A 15655-nucleotide genomic window follows, 5' to 3' on the forward strand; every position below is an offset into this window, starting at 1 on the left:
GCGTTTGTAAATGAAGATCAGCGCAGACAAAGGCTGCAGACAGCACACCTTGTTTGTTATCTTTATTTTATAAGTGCACAAAATTTTGTTGTTATTATGTCTCTATACAAAAAAAGTAGACCCTTTACAGATTCGATTGATGTATTGCTCTTATCTGTGCGATCAAAACTGAAAGTGTAATTTAAATTCTTTTCGGGGTTATCAGGAGAAAATGCCTCAAAACGCGTATACGCATTAATCGACTTCAGAGGGTTAAAGATGGCTAAGGACTCAGCTGCTCGGATTGAGTTGGGCAGGTCATTCCACCAGGAGGGAACATTTAATTTAAAAGTCCGTAAAAGTGACTTTGTGCTTCTTTGGGATGGCACAATCAAGTAACGTTCACTTGCAGAACGCAAGCTTCTAGAGAGCACATAAGTCTGAAGTAATGAATTTAGGTAAAGGGGTGCAGAGCCAGTGGTGGTTGTGCAAGGGGTTGTGCAGCATGTTCCGAAAGAAAGGGCCTGATCTTTTTAATTTTGAATAAAGCAAAACTGCAGGACCGGACAGTTTTAGCAATGTGGTCTGAGATAGTTAGCTGATCATCAATCATAACTCCAAGGTTTCTGGCTGTTTTTGAAGGAGTTATGGTTGATGTGCCTAACTTGATGGTGAAATTTGTGATGAAATGATGGGTTTGCTGGAACCACAAGCAGTTCTGTCTTGGGCAAGGTTGAGTTGAAGGTTATGGTCCTTCATCCAGCAAGAAATGTCTGTTAGACAAGCTGAGATGCGAGCAGTTACCGTCGGATCATCAGGATGGAATGAGAGGTAGAGTTTAGTGTCATCAGCATAGCAATAGTATGAAAAGCCATGTTTCTGAATGACAGAACCTAGTGATACCATTTAGACAGAGAAGAGAAGTGGTTCAAGAAGTGAGCCCTGAGGCACCCCAGTAGTTAGATGTTGCGACTTGGACACCTCACCTCTCCAAGATACTTTAAAGGACCTATCTGATACGTAAGACTCAAATCACTGGAGTGTGGTTCCTGAGATGCCCTTTGCCAGTAGGGTTGACAGGAGGATCTGGTGGTTAACAGTGTCAAAAGCAGCGGATAGATCAAGCAAGATAAGTATTGAAGATTTGGATTCCACTTTTGCCAATCTTAGGGCTTCAACAACTGAGAGCAAGGCAGTCTCAGTTGAATGTCCACTTCTGAAAACAGATTGGTTGCTGTCAAGGAGGTTGTTCTGTGTGAGAAATGCGGTTACTTGGTTGAACACAGCGCGTTCAAGTGTTTTTGCAATGAAAGGAAGAAGGGAAACTGGTCTGTAGTTCTCTAAAAGAGATGGGTTGAGGGTGGGTTTCTTAAGTAGTGGAGTTATCCGAGCCTGTTTAAATGTTGAGGGGAAAACACCAGTGTGGAGGGATATTGTTAATGATGTGAGTGAGTGCAGGTACAACTGCAGGAGAAATGGCTTGAAGGAGATGAGATGGAATAGGATCAAGCGAACAAGTAGTAGGATGATTAGAAAGGATGAGTTTGGAGACTTCTGCCTCAGAGAGTGAAGAGAAGGATTTGAATGAGTGTATGTTTGCTGGTGTGATGTGCTTGATGGATTGTGGTGTGGAAAATTGTGCACTGATGTTTTTAATTTTATTAATGAAAACGTGGCAAAGTCGTCAGCTATTAGAGATGAAACAGGAGGGGGAGGAGGAGGACAAAGGAGTGAGGAAAATGTTTTAAAAAGCATGTGAGAGTTAGACAAATTGTTAACTTTGTTATGGTAGTATGTCCTTTTAGCAGTGGAGACATTAGCAGAGAAGGAAGAGAGGAGTGACTGATACACATTAAGGGCAGTAGTATTTTTGGATTTGTGCCACACCCTTTCAGCAGCTCTAAGCTTAGAACGATGTTTGCGTAGAACATCAGATAACCAAGGGGCTGAAGGGGTGGTATGGGCTGGCCTGGAAGACAATGGGCAAACAAAGTCTAAACAAGATGTAAGAGTGGAGCAGAAATTATCAGTTTAGGGGAAGGAAGTGAAGATAAAACCATTGCAGATAGCCGGGAGGGTGAGAGTGAGCGTAGGTTACATCGAAAGATGACATGTGGAGGGGTAAGTGATGTGTCAGGAACCATTTTGAGGTTAAGAGTGAGGAGCAAGTGATCTGAGGTATGCAGTGGAGTAACCAGTACATGATCAGTGGAGCAGTGTCGTGTGTAAATAAGGTCCAGTTGGTTGCCTGATTTGTGAGTAGCAGTAGTTGACACTCGGTTGAGATCAAAAGAGGCAAGCAGAGTGTGGAAGTCAGCAGACAGAGGTTTATCTAGGTGGATGTTGAAATCTCTAAGCATAACTAGGGGTGTACCATCCTCGGGAAAGGTTGAGATCAGCACATCTAATTCATCCAAAAAGTTACCTAGTGGTCCTGGGGGTCAATAGACAACTACAAAATGTATTTTAAGAGGGTAGGTGACAGTAACTGAATGAGATTCAAAGGAGCTGTTGATACCCAAAGATGGTAAAGGATTACATTTCCAATCATTAGAGATGAGCAGACCAGCACCTCCACCTCTTCCAGTCAAACGGGGGGAGTGGGAAAATGAGAAATTATTGGAGAGTGCTGCAGGTGTAGCAGTGTACTCTGGTTTGATCCAGGTCTCTGTCAGGGCCATGAGATTAAGCTTTGAATGACTAATAATAGAAGTAATGAAATCGGCTTTGTTTACAGCAGACTGGGAATTCCAGAAACCAATAGAAAAAGAAAGTACTGTATAAGCAGACATAGGCAAAGTGTGCAGGTTGTTAGGATTGCGCTGCCTACATTGTGTGATGCGTGGTTTGCGAGTGGTAGTGATAGTAGGTATCTGGAAACACATAGTAAGGATTAGTTATACAAACTGAAACAGAAGTGAAACAAGTAGAAGGAAAAAGGATTAATCAAAACAATACTTATATCCCTTGCCGTTGTCCCTACCCGGTGGAGTCACACGGTAGAGTCGATGGTCTTTACACTCTTGGTCTTCACATGAGAAGGGGTTAACAGGAGGGCTGCCGCAGTATACTAACCTTTTTTTTTTTTATACTCGTCAGACAAAACGGAAATTTAATTCAGCTGAACACACTTTACTGTTTATCACAAAAAAGGTCTAAGCAAGCGCACAACACTGACAACGTATGCGATAGAGTATGAGACCAAACACAGCACGTCTCAACACAGTAAACAAACAAGCATTTCCAAGCAATGACAACTGCGCTAAACCCTAATGAGACAAGAAATAAATACACTTACGATCTGCTTTTAACTTCCGCTGATTTAACTGCTTCTCTCAAAGGGTATTTCTTTACACTGTCTTTTGCTAGTGCTTGAACACACTTTACTGTTTATCACATCAAATCTTTAAGCAAGCGCACGACACTGACAATGTATGCAATAGAGTATGAGACCAAACAAGCAAGTCTCAACACATATTTACATATTATGAAAACAAATATGTGCAGCGTACTGAAGAATGTGTGTCCTGTCATCCCTGTTACTCTGGTCAGTCCTGTGACTACGACGTCAATCCTGTTACTGTCATTAATTTCATAAAAAATTGTAAAAAATTACATTTGATACAGCCTTCCAGGTTTTTCCATTGTAACTTTAACTATTTTTTTTATTTTGGACAGAGCCCTTTTTTAATATCTCTCTTGTAAAAATATATATGTGTCTTAATTGACATGTGGTAACCCTCACAAAATGTGAAACAATCCCAGTGAAACGAGGGACTGAAAGTTGTTTAGTTTCAGAAGATATTCATCAACTCAGGTCACATGGATTACTATTGTGTTTGTGTTCTGTGGTTTTTAAAGCATCAACTTTTGGGTTTCTATCTAGTAACTTTGCTGCTAACGTAGTGTATGGTTAGCATGATAGCCAGCCTTTGAAGATGATTGAGAACAAGGTCTCAATGCTGAGACACCAAAGCCTCTGATTTAGTCAGCATTATCCAATCATTGAGTGAATTCAAGACATGCAAGCCCTGGAGTCAGAACCAGCTATGGCCAGGCCTAAAAGGAAAATCTTAAAATTGGTAAGCTTTTCCGCCAGAAGAAACATGAGGACGTTCTTGTGTTTCTGAATGATTAAAATAAGAAAATCTTCGGCATCTTCTGCATCTTTCAGGAAATAACAAGCCAGTCTCCTGGTCAAATATGAGTCAAAATGTGTTTCTGCATCAATATTTTGAAACTAGTCTTTTTTGTTAAGTGAAGTTCAGCAGTCAAGTTGACTACAGTCAAGTGGCCAATCTCACAAACTGAGTGTTTGGTGGCACAAAGTGCCAAATCAGTCAGAGTCTAAGCTATTTGACTGCCTCTGATGTCCAGCCAGCACATATATTCCTCAACCATATATTTGAGCAGATTAACCTGGTATTGTTGCACAAGGCACATTTAATTTTCCATTCAGGGCTGAGGTTGTCCTGCAAGGCTGCAATTTCTAAGGAGGAGCTGAATATGGAAAAAGATAGGCTATGAGTGTAATTTCAACCACACAGTGTCTCATTTCAACTCAATCTCAGTATACCGCTGATTAAAGGTATAGTTCAAAATAAAAATTTTGTCAAAATTTATTCACCTCATGTTGTTATAAACCTCTGTGAGTTTCTTTCTTCTGTTGAACCCAAAGAAAATAATTTAAAGAATGTTTGTAACCAAACGGTTGATGGTAGCCATTGACATCTATAGTATGTTTCCCCTATACTATGTAAGTTACTGTTTGGATACCAACATTCTTCAAAATATCAGCTTAACTGCAGACAGTTTAATTGTGATGACATTTGCTGAACTCAGGTATTGATTGCATTGAGCTGAAATGTCAAATTGGGGATGTCACACAGGTCATGCTAATTATAAAACACTTCCATTTTTTATTACATGTTCTATCATTTTATTATATGCAATATGACATTTTAAATATCTGAGCTCTTTATATTTAAAAATGCAACGCAACTCAACCCAACACTACTGGTGTCAACATTCTAAAAATGAGTGAATTTCATTGTCTTAAACAACAGATTGTCACATGATTAAGTACTTGAAAGATTCTGATAACTAATGAAATTAAATGTTATAAAGTATTTATATTTAAGTTGAGGTTATTTTTATTTTGAAGAGCTCCACATAATATGGTTTGTGTTTATTAATGAGATAGATGAATTTCATTGGACTTGTGTAAACTGTTTGATATTTGACATTTACTGCGTTCTCTGTCTGTAGAACTAGAAGATTATGTGGGTTTTCAGAGCTGTCTGTAGGCAGCAGTCCACCAGTGCAGTTATGCGCATCCAGACCATGTACAACTCTAAAGTTTCAGGAATGACAACTATATTTAAATATGGGAATGAATACCATAAATTACAGTTTTGTGTGTGTATGGAACAGAACTCACTTTTGAAACTGCAATGATTGACATCAGCATTTGGTTTCCACTATTTTTGACCAAATATTACAGCAGCCAAGATAAATATTAGAACGTTTCCTGAAGGAGGGAACGGAGACATCACATCGATGCCCGACGAATTGGGGATCTCGCTAGAGAGACAAATCTAGTGTAAACTAAACGAGCCAATGCACATTGGCAGGGTGGCCACAGGTCCTTAAAAAGTCTTAAAATGTGTTAAATAAAGTTTTTCTAATAAAATGCCTTAAATTCAGATTCAATGGGTCTTAAATATTTTCGCTCCCATTATTGCAAAAAATTTCTCCAGTCTGACGGACCCAGTGACCGTTTACAATAATTGGAATTTCCCCGCTTTAGTTACTGAATGCTACAGTTAGCTGACCAACCTCCTAGCCAGTTTAAATGCAAGTTTACTGAAAATTTTAGAATTTTACTTGCCCCACCAGACAAATTACCTGATTAAAAAAAATTACCGGTGAAGCATCGAAATACGATAATGATTCTTCTGATTTTATTACATTCAACATAAACAGTGATTGATAATGGATAGTATATTTCTGGTATCAATGTCGCACTGTTTAGGCTTGCGCTGCTGTAAGAGACATTTACGGAGAAATCAAATCAAATGAGTGTATGAAATGAGCAAAAGAGCTGAACGGGACACATAAAGAAACTCGCAGAAGATTTTTTTTTATTTATAACATGATGTAGTTAAGCAACATGCCATGACAAGGGAGCTAATTGCCGAATATTCTCATCATTGCAAATTTTAAATGGATTTTAGTACATTTATTTTAATTTTAAATAAACAAGTAGTTAAGTAGTCACGTAATTAAGATGCTTACATTTTAGACACAATATTAAGTCCACAGGTGTGGACATCGCATGACCCAGAGAACTTGTGGTGGCCTTTGTCGCTTGGAGCGCGAGGTCAGTTGTGGTTTGGAGCTCTTTCAGAATTTCTGGATCATGACCACCCTCATGCAGGTCCTTCAGTGCCTTAGCATGATGCTCATGCACCTCCGGAAAGAATGCTCCTGTTGTACGAGAAACCAATTGCCCAACCTTGAGGGCTTGGGACATGGTGGAGGTCCCCTCTCAAGCCCTACCCTTTCAGTGGCCCAGGAAAGCATAGCTGTCATTTCTGGATCCATTTCAGGAATTGATACTGTCCCAGAGGGTTACCCTCTGACTGTTACCCTCAGACTGCCCATGCTACTGACTGAAGTAGCCCTCGCTTGACTGCCACCAGGACGCGAACTAGATCGACACCCCTTATGAGGTAATGGAGCCTGGTCCGCAAGATGGTCAGATGGTCATCTTCCTGCAATGAGAACATGACTCATCCATGAATGCCACCTCAGCATACTTAATGCCCAGACACGTGAGGCAGTGATCGTGACCATCACTCGGCGCTAAAAGTGACTTACAATTTAGGAATACAACAAGCAATTTACTATAAGATGGTAATAAAAACGAGAAGTGCCTGTTATACAACGTTTTAGTCATCGCTCAAAGTAGTAAAAGCTAGGACAGGAAGGGATAAGGATAGTAAGAGAACAGAAAAAGTGAAGGAATATAATTTTTTTTTATATATATATATATATATAAGGAGGCAGTTAAATGCTTACGGAGAAGATGAGTTTTCAGTTGTTTCTTGAAGATTATGAGGGATTTAGCTGTCCGGATGGAGTTAGGAAGGTCATTCCACCAACATGGTATGGTGAAAGAGAATGTCCTTGAGAGAGATTTTGTGCCTCTCTGCAGTGGGACCATGAGCTGCCACTCATTTACCGACCACAGGCTTCTGGAGGGGATGTAGATGCTTAGAAGAGAGTGGAGGTAGGAGGGTGCGGAGCCCTGGGATGTTCTGCAATGACTTGAACTTGATGCAAGCTGCAACTGGTAGACAGTGCAGATAGATGAGAAGTGGTGTGACATGGGCCCTTTTGGACTCATTAAATACAAGATGTGCTGCTGCATTTTAAATCATTTGCAGAGGTTTGATTGCACATGTTGGGAGTCCAGCCAGAAAAGTATTGCAATCGTCCAGCCTAGAAATGATAAGGGCCTGGACGAGAAGCTGTGTAAGGACAACACAGTAAGGAAGCTGTGTGCATGTTTTGTTAGGAAGGGTCTAATCTTCGTGTGTTGTGCAAACCTGCATGATCGTGCTGTGTTTGCAATATGATGTTTAAAGGTCAGCTGGTCATCAAGGATCACCCCAAGATCCCTGGCTGAACCCGATGGGATTATCGTTGATGAGCCCAGTTGGATGGTAAACTGGTGCTGTACTGATGGAGTGGCTGAAAAGATGAGAAACTCTGTCTTTGCCAGGTTGAGTTGCAGGTGATGTTCTTTCATCCATGCTGAGATGTCCGTCAGGCAGTCTGAGATCCGAGCAGGTACCATTGGATCATCGCTGCATGTCATCAGCATAGCGATAGTAGGAAAAACCATGTGCCTGAATGATGGGTCCCAGTGGTGTAGTGTATATAGAGAAGAGGAGGGGTCAAATAACTGATCCCTGAGGAACCCCAGTGACCAGTTGATGTGATTTGGATATCCCTCCTCCCCAAGAAACCCTGAAGGACCTACCTTTGAGGAAAGACTCAAACCAGTGGAGTGCAGTTCTGGCGATGACCAGCAATGAGAGGGTAGACAGAAGGATTTGATAATTAACCGTGTTGAAAGCAGCAGATAGATCTAGCAGGATGAGAACTGAAGATTTGGACTCAGCTCTTGCACTCCATAGCACTTCAGTGACTGACAGCAAGGCGGTTTCAGTTGAATGGTCAATTTTAAATTCAGATTGGTTATTGTCCAGCAGGTTATTCTGTGAGAGGAAGGAAGGCAATTGGTTGGTCACAACTTGTTCAATTGATTTTGCTATGAACGGGAGGAGAGAGTGAAGAGAGTGTAGAAGTTAAACGTCTAGTGTCGTTTTTTAAGCATTGGGGTCACGTGAGCCTGCTTGAATGCAGTGGGGGAAATGCCTGTGAGAGATGTGTTGATGATGTGTTTGAGTGAAGGCATAATTGCAGGGGAAATAGCTTGCAGGAGATATGAGGGGATTTGGTTTAGAGGGCAGGTGGTAGGGTGGCTAGAGAAGATAAGTTCAGACACTTTATTTTCTGTAAGAGGAGAGAAGGAGAGAGAAGATGGTCAGCTGTGTTGAGTGTTTACTGTGAGTTCCTGGGTGAGTGGAGCCGAGAACGAATTGCTGATGGATGTGGTTTTGCTAGTGAAGTAATTAGCAAAATCGTCAGCATTTAAAGAATTACTGGAGGGGGACAAAGGAAGGTATTGAATGTTTTGAAGAGTTTGTGTGTGTCTGATGCACTGTTGATCTTGTGGTGGAAGAAGGCCATTTTGGCCGCATGAAGTTTGGTGAAAAATGAAGATAGCAATGACTGATACCTGCTGAGATCAGCAGAGTCTTTTGATTTGTGCCACTTTTCTCTCCTTGCTTGTGGAGGACATCGGTTAACCAGGGGTTGAAAGGAGTAGCACATGCTGGTCTGGAGGAAAGAGGATGTTGTCAAGGCAGCTAGTTTGGGTAGTACATATTGTATCTGTAGCACAATTCACATCTAATGATAAAGAAATGTGTGGGGGTGGGAAGGGAGGATGATACCACGGAGGAGAGTCGAGAAGAAGAAAGAAACCTCAGATTTAATCTAAACGAAACTGGCAGAGGGGTTGGTGGTGTGGAAGAAGGTAGATGTAGATTAAAAGTAATAATGAAATGATCCGAAACATGCAAGGGTTTGACCAAGATGTTATCTGTGATACAATTGCGTTTAAAAATGAGATCAAGCTGGTTACCTGATTCATGGGTATTTGCGGTGTTGAGCCACTGAAGAGCGAAAGAGGCTAGGAGAGAGTGGAAGTCAGCAGCAAATGGCTTGTCATGGTGGATGTTGATTTCACCAAGAGGTAGGGATGCATCGAATGTTTGGCAACCGAAACTGTTCGGCCGGAAATAGCAAAAAAAAGCCCTTTCTGTGTCGGCGAAAGCGAAAAGGCGGAATAAATTGTACCGAACAATGACATGATGCCATCAAATAGAAGTGTGTGCTAATGCAGCAAACATGTCGGCAGTGTGGAAGCATTTAAAAGTTTCAAAAATCATTACCAGCACTGACAGTGAGAGATTGCTTAGTGCTGCATCTCATGTCTCCGATGAGAAGAGGAAGGGTGGTTGTTGCTGGTTACTGTATTATGACTGAAATCTGCTGTTGTCCACAAAAAGAAGCACTGAGGTCTTCCTGCAGGTTTCTGACTAAATAAAACCTGAGAAAAAGCAAGAACTCATCATCATTAATAATTGTTATTATTGTAATTTTACTGTTGTTCCATAAAATAAAATTAAAAAGACAATAATAATGATAACAGCAATTACAACAGCTATATTAATACATTTATTATAACATTCACACATAGTGTTCAGATTGGGATCTGTTATATATTCAGATGTTTTAAAAGAAGTCTCTTCTGCTCAGCAAGGCTGCATTTATTTTTACAGTAAAAGATACATGCCTGATTCAAGAAGGGGGTCTCAAAAATGGCCAAACATATTATTTTACTGACTTATTAATTTTAAGTTAAATTGTGCTTTGTTGGTATAATATCTGCTAGAATCATTTTTAAATTGTTGTATGCTAATTGTTTTTAGGATTACGCACTAAAAGGACCACCAGATTCAGCTGCAGTGTGTACGTATGCAAGAGAATCATACTTCAGTCAAGCAACCAGCACTTGTTGATTTAATGGGACCAGCTCAGCAGATAAGATAAAATGCAACTATTGACATAAATTGCCTTCAACCAAATTGTTTCTGCTGTTTCTTTTTTAAGATATAGGCCAAACTTATTTTTTTGCAAGATGCATAGAGTAGTTGCATTTTCACGAGGAGGCAAAAAAGCTAAACAAAACAAGATAAAAACTAAATGATGTTGCAGTATAGCTCCTGTAGCATTGTTTGAGTGTGAAGGAGAAACTGCTACATACAGGCAAAAGTTCATGAGAGGAGGCAATGTTTCCATCAGCTATCGGCTCATTAACCCTGCCTGTGTCGTAATGCCTGCCTATCATGTTTGTAAATTGGCATGAATCAGTCAAACAAATTAGTGGAAATGGAGGGACTAATTACAAAGCAAACAACTCACCCACTCATACTTTCATTTTCAGTCGAATCAAAATTAAATTAAATTTGAAATAACTTAAAGCATGAGATTCGCTTTGAGTGAGCTGTTGTTTAGAGTGATCTTAAAGCTGTAATCATCATGACCCCTGCTGTGTTTACTGAGTGTTTCTTGACTAATGGTTAGAATAGAAGGTGACTGTTAATAATAACAGGCTGTTTATTATTGCCGAACAACAGTTTGTAGTAAAAAAAAGATGTTTGTTGCTATTGTATTTTTATTTTTAAGTAACGTGAAAGTGTTTTAAAATGCATAAGCATGCATAAGTGATACAAATAAATGCAATTAAAAAGCTGGCAGTATGGTGGAAATCTTACTGGCATCAGCTGCATATTGCAAAATGAATAGGTTTGATTAAGTAGACTCAAGTAATTCATGGCAGTCTCTCTGGCTCAATATCTGATGTGTTCTGTTAGTAGTTTGCTGGTTTTAAAAAAGTGCCAGTGTTTAACACTTTTCTTCTGTCATTTGATCATCTTTTGATGAATACCTTGATCAAAAGAAATGCACATACACATAGTTTTCAAATGCTTTTCTGTTCATCTATCTTTCTGTGAGCAGTAAGCTCAGTGTTAATTGTGGCTGGCAAATAGTGCTGACATTTGTGAATGAGGTACATATTTGAAAAATGACACAAACTTCCCACAGCGCAGGTTCAGTGCATTTAGTGCTTGATTAAGTAGTGGGTGGAAGGGGTATAAAAAGCTTTTTGCTCTAAAATATTGAACACAAAAATGGCACAGCTGTTTAGTACATTTCAATAGATAATCACCTGTTTCATTTTCAGGTTTTTTTTTTTTTTTTTTTTCAGTTTCTGTCTGTGAAGTGTGACTTGCCAATATATGCAGTCTTCTCTCTTTCAGGTATACCATGTCCGATAATTATAGCGTGGGCCATTGGAAAACTTTACAACGAAAACGAACAGTAAGTTGCTGATTTGCAGAAAGAAATGCTTATGACTGGAGTGAAAAAATGTTGAACAGGGTAATTGTAGAGTATATCTGGCAAGAGATGTCAGTTAATCAGCCTGTGATAATACTTACATTTATGCATTTAGCAGACTCTTTTATCCAAAGCGACTTACAGTGCATTCAGGCTAACATTATTTACCTAATATGTGTTTCCTGGGAATCAAACCCACAACCTTTTGCACTGCTAACACAATGCTCTAACACTGAGCCACAGGAACACTACTTGGAAATTAGTGGAATTTCCTCCCAATTAAATGTTCATAAAATTAAAAGAATAGTTAGAATAAGAAGCAAAAATTTAAGAAATAAGTGTGCCCTTTTTGTTGTATCTAATGTTAAAACAATAATCGGTAATACTTTATTTTAAGGTGTCCTTGTTACATGTTACATGTACTTACTATTATAATAACAATCAATTATGCACTATTACATGCAAGTAACCCTAACCAAACCCTAATCCTAACCCTAGCCATATAGTAAGTACATGTAGTTAATTGATATTACTTAGTACTTAAATATAATTACACTGTAACAAGGACAGAAAATAAAGTGTAACTCAAAAATCTGTTCATGACAGCAAAATTGTAAAAAAACAAAAAAACAAAAAACAAACAAAAAAAAAAACCTGCCACAGTGCTGTGGTGTTTTGAATTGTTTATGAGATGACTCAGATCCCTTCTTCAGTCTATGGGTGTTTTTTCAACTGTTTTCATCTGCAAAGTGAAAATACGTCTGATAACATAGAATTTATAGGGCCCTTACAAAAAATAGAAGTACACTTTCAATTTATTTTATTAAGTAAACATACGTAAAGTTCAAGTATTTTTTTTTTTATTATCCAAATAGTTTTTTGTAGTTAGTATAGGAATAGTACTAGAAGTATATACCTGAATATTGACTTTTTCAGTACTTCTTGAGACTAATTGTCCACTTTTTAGCACTTTAAGTGTCACTAATATTTTGAGTAAACAAATAGGTTCTATATTACTCTGCAAATGCACAAAGTTGCATTCTGTAAGGTAGGTTAGTGCAGTGCTTCCCAAACCTGTCCTGGAGGCCCCCCTGCCCTGCACTTTTTGTATGTCTCTCTTATCTTACACACCTGTTTCCACTCATCGGCTCATTAGTAGAGACCGCAAGAACTAAACTGGGTGCGTCTGATTAGGGAGACATATAAAATGTGCAGGGCAGGGGGTCCTCCAGGACAGGTTTGGGAAGCACTGGGCTAGTGAACTATTAGTGAGTTTACACCATAACAATGACAATGACACTGAATAAAAATATTTTCATTAGTGTTATTGGCTTAAGGGTTATTTTATTGAACACATATTCATTTTTTTTTTTTTTAAAGTGTACAAGTAATATATAAACGGTAAACTATAAGTAGTCCACATACTCAACAAAATCTTTGTGTTTCAGATGCTGGTTTGGGAAGGAACCTGGAAAGTACATAGACTACATTTATCAGGGGCCTGTGATTTTAGTTCTTCTTGTAAGTATTATTGTATTATTGCTTACCTCTGATTTGTGGATGTCAATTCCTCCAGCAAATAGAACTCTTCAACCATTACAAAGACTGAGATGGCCAAAATGTAAATGTAATACCCAATGCGATTTTGAAGAATTATTAACATCATCTAATAGTAAGCCAGTCCTTTCAAAGGATATCAGCTTTTAATATGATAGCAATGTCTGCTGTTTTCAGATAGAGCACTTGAGCTTTAAGAGAATTATTGACCTGTTGTTAGATAAGAAGTTTAATCTGTTCTATTTTTATACCTTCTTCATGTAAAAGCATTATAATAACAGTATTTAATGTAAGCCATTCTGCAGGGGCAAAACCTACTAGTGTCTTTATGAGCTCTCCACAGCTTTAAATGTCTGCATGTTATGAAACTATTTCGAGAAAATGCACAATCAATAACCTACATATCTTTTCTTTCTCGTCGTATAGATAAATTTTGTGTTCCTTTTCAACATTGTGCGCATTTTAATGACAAAGCTGAGGGCCTCGACCACATCTGAAACAATACAATACAGGTAAAAATCTTTAAATAACTATTGCTCACTATAATTGTGATGGACAAGAGCAGTAAGATGTGTTTGCTTAGGCTAAATGAAATCCTGTTTCATGTTCAGTAGAGGAATAGTTCTCCCAAATATAAATGCTCTGTCATTATTTATTTACCCTCATGTAGTTTCAAAACTTGTGGCAATTTCCTGCTCGTGACCATGATGTTATACAATATGAAAGTGAGAAAAACAAACAAACACTGAATTCAGGTACATTTTACTTTTGACATATACATTTATGTGGTTTTCTGGGCATTTAGCACTAGATAGCATTGAATAAGCAATCAGAGTTTTGTCATCGCAGAAGATAATTTGAGCACCACCTGTACTGTAATTTTAGCATGTATATAAATCCCAGTGTCACCTGCATATATGTGAATATTTACATCAGGACAAGCTTCTAGAAAATTGTTCAGGTACAAACTAAAGAGGCCCAACAACAGATCCCTGAGGAACTCCACTGTTAAGGTTGAAAAAGGTTTCAATGCACAATGTTTCCTCATAATCAGATACAACTAAGTCTATTTCATTGCATTAACTGTGAAATTAAAATATGATAATTTAGAAAAGAGTTTGTTGTGGTTTAGTGTACCAAATGCCTTACATAGATCAAGCAAAATAGCACCTACCTACCTGCTTAAAATTCTTTAACCTTCTACTGTGATCTAGATTTCTCTGCATGCCTCTATAGACACTAAGCCCTTTATCTGTTCTAAACCCAATCAGAAAAAGCTAAACTTTATCTTTATACAAGTCTGTGTTGTCATGTCACCTGAGGTTACTTGGTTTTGAGGATTTAAAGTTAAGGGTTTTAAAGTTTTTTCACTATTTAAGTCTACCATTTTAGAATTTTTTTTTTTTTTTTTTTTTTACTTTTGAACACCCGAAAGCATGACATACTGTACCTAATGCGTGAATATATCTCAGGGCAATACTTACTTCAGTCAAAGCAGGGAATAAAATGAGACCTTTCATCTGAGTTTTCTGAGAATGCATTTGCAAACTCTGTTGTGGCATTTCACTTGATTTGCAAAGCATTAATGGAGTGAGACTGGGTCTTGAGGACAAGCTTATGTATAATTAATCCTCTTTTTTAAAAAAGGTTAGGATTCCTGAAGAAAATAATGACAGAGTGGATGACTGCACATTTTTTTTATGTGGGTTGCATTTGCTTTAGAAGAATACTTCATATGATTGAAGTTACTGCTATTATTGTTTGACGTTTTCAACCCAGCATACACAGTCCTTCATATTCCTTGCACAAACCATAATACATTGACATTAAAGGAAAGATGCACTAGTGGTGTCATTTTAATAAAAAATCAAGGTATTGCAAGTTCAGATGATGTCATTACATTAATTCAAGTAAATTTTTAAGGCTATATCAGTAGGCTTACTACACCTTAAATCATACAATATTTTCAATTACATACACTTTGTATTTCAATTTATTAACTTTACTTGAAAAAACTTGCCAACTTGTTGCCTCAGTAAAATCTAGTTAAGGTTACTTAGTATATTCAAGTTTCTTAAATTGGCTTATGAGTAAACTTAAAAATATGCAGAAACCGTAAGTAGATTTTTATTGGGCAATAATTTAGCAAAATAATTTTTTTCTGAAATGACGCTTACATATTGAAATTTACAGTGAAGGTGTATTTTGTTGTCACCTTTGATAAGAGGCCAAATGATATGTTGTTGACTACTGGTGAAATTGACTTTTGATGAACTACTGTATTTAAGGTTTACAGGAAATAAATGGTTCGGAATGGAATGGCAAATTATTCCATTTGAAGAGATTATGATGTCTATGGCACATATTTATTATAGCGAAAATAATCCAAATTAAGATCACACCTGATCACAGGGAGAGCAAGAACTTATGATGCACATATACCTAAACATCAAAACTTAAGGCCAGTTTAATTGTTCTATTTAAAATGCAGCTCATTCTACAGTAAAATCTTGACCTT

The 15655-nt window shown here is 38.1% G+C and overlaps 1 pseudogene; it reads left to right on the forward strand.

The window, feature by feature from the left end:
- LOC122137321 overlaps positions 1-15655 on the forward strand; it is a 113921-nt pseudogene that overhangs the window by 57944 nt on the left and 40322 nt on the right.

The sequence above is a fragment of the Cyprinus carpio genome, chromosome B5 (genome assembly GCF_018340385.1).
Source record: "Cyprinus carpio isolate SPL01 chromosome B5, ASM1834038v1, whole genome shotgun sequence".
Classification (NCBI taxonomy): domain Eukaryota; kingdom Metazoa; phylum Chordata; class Actinopteri; order Cypriniformes; family Cyprinidae; genus Cyprinus; species Cyprinus carpio.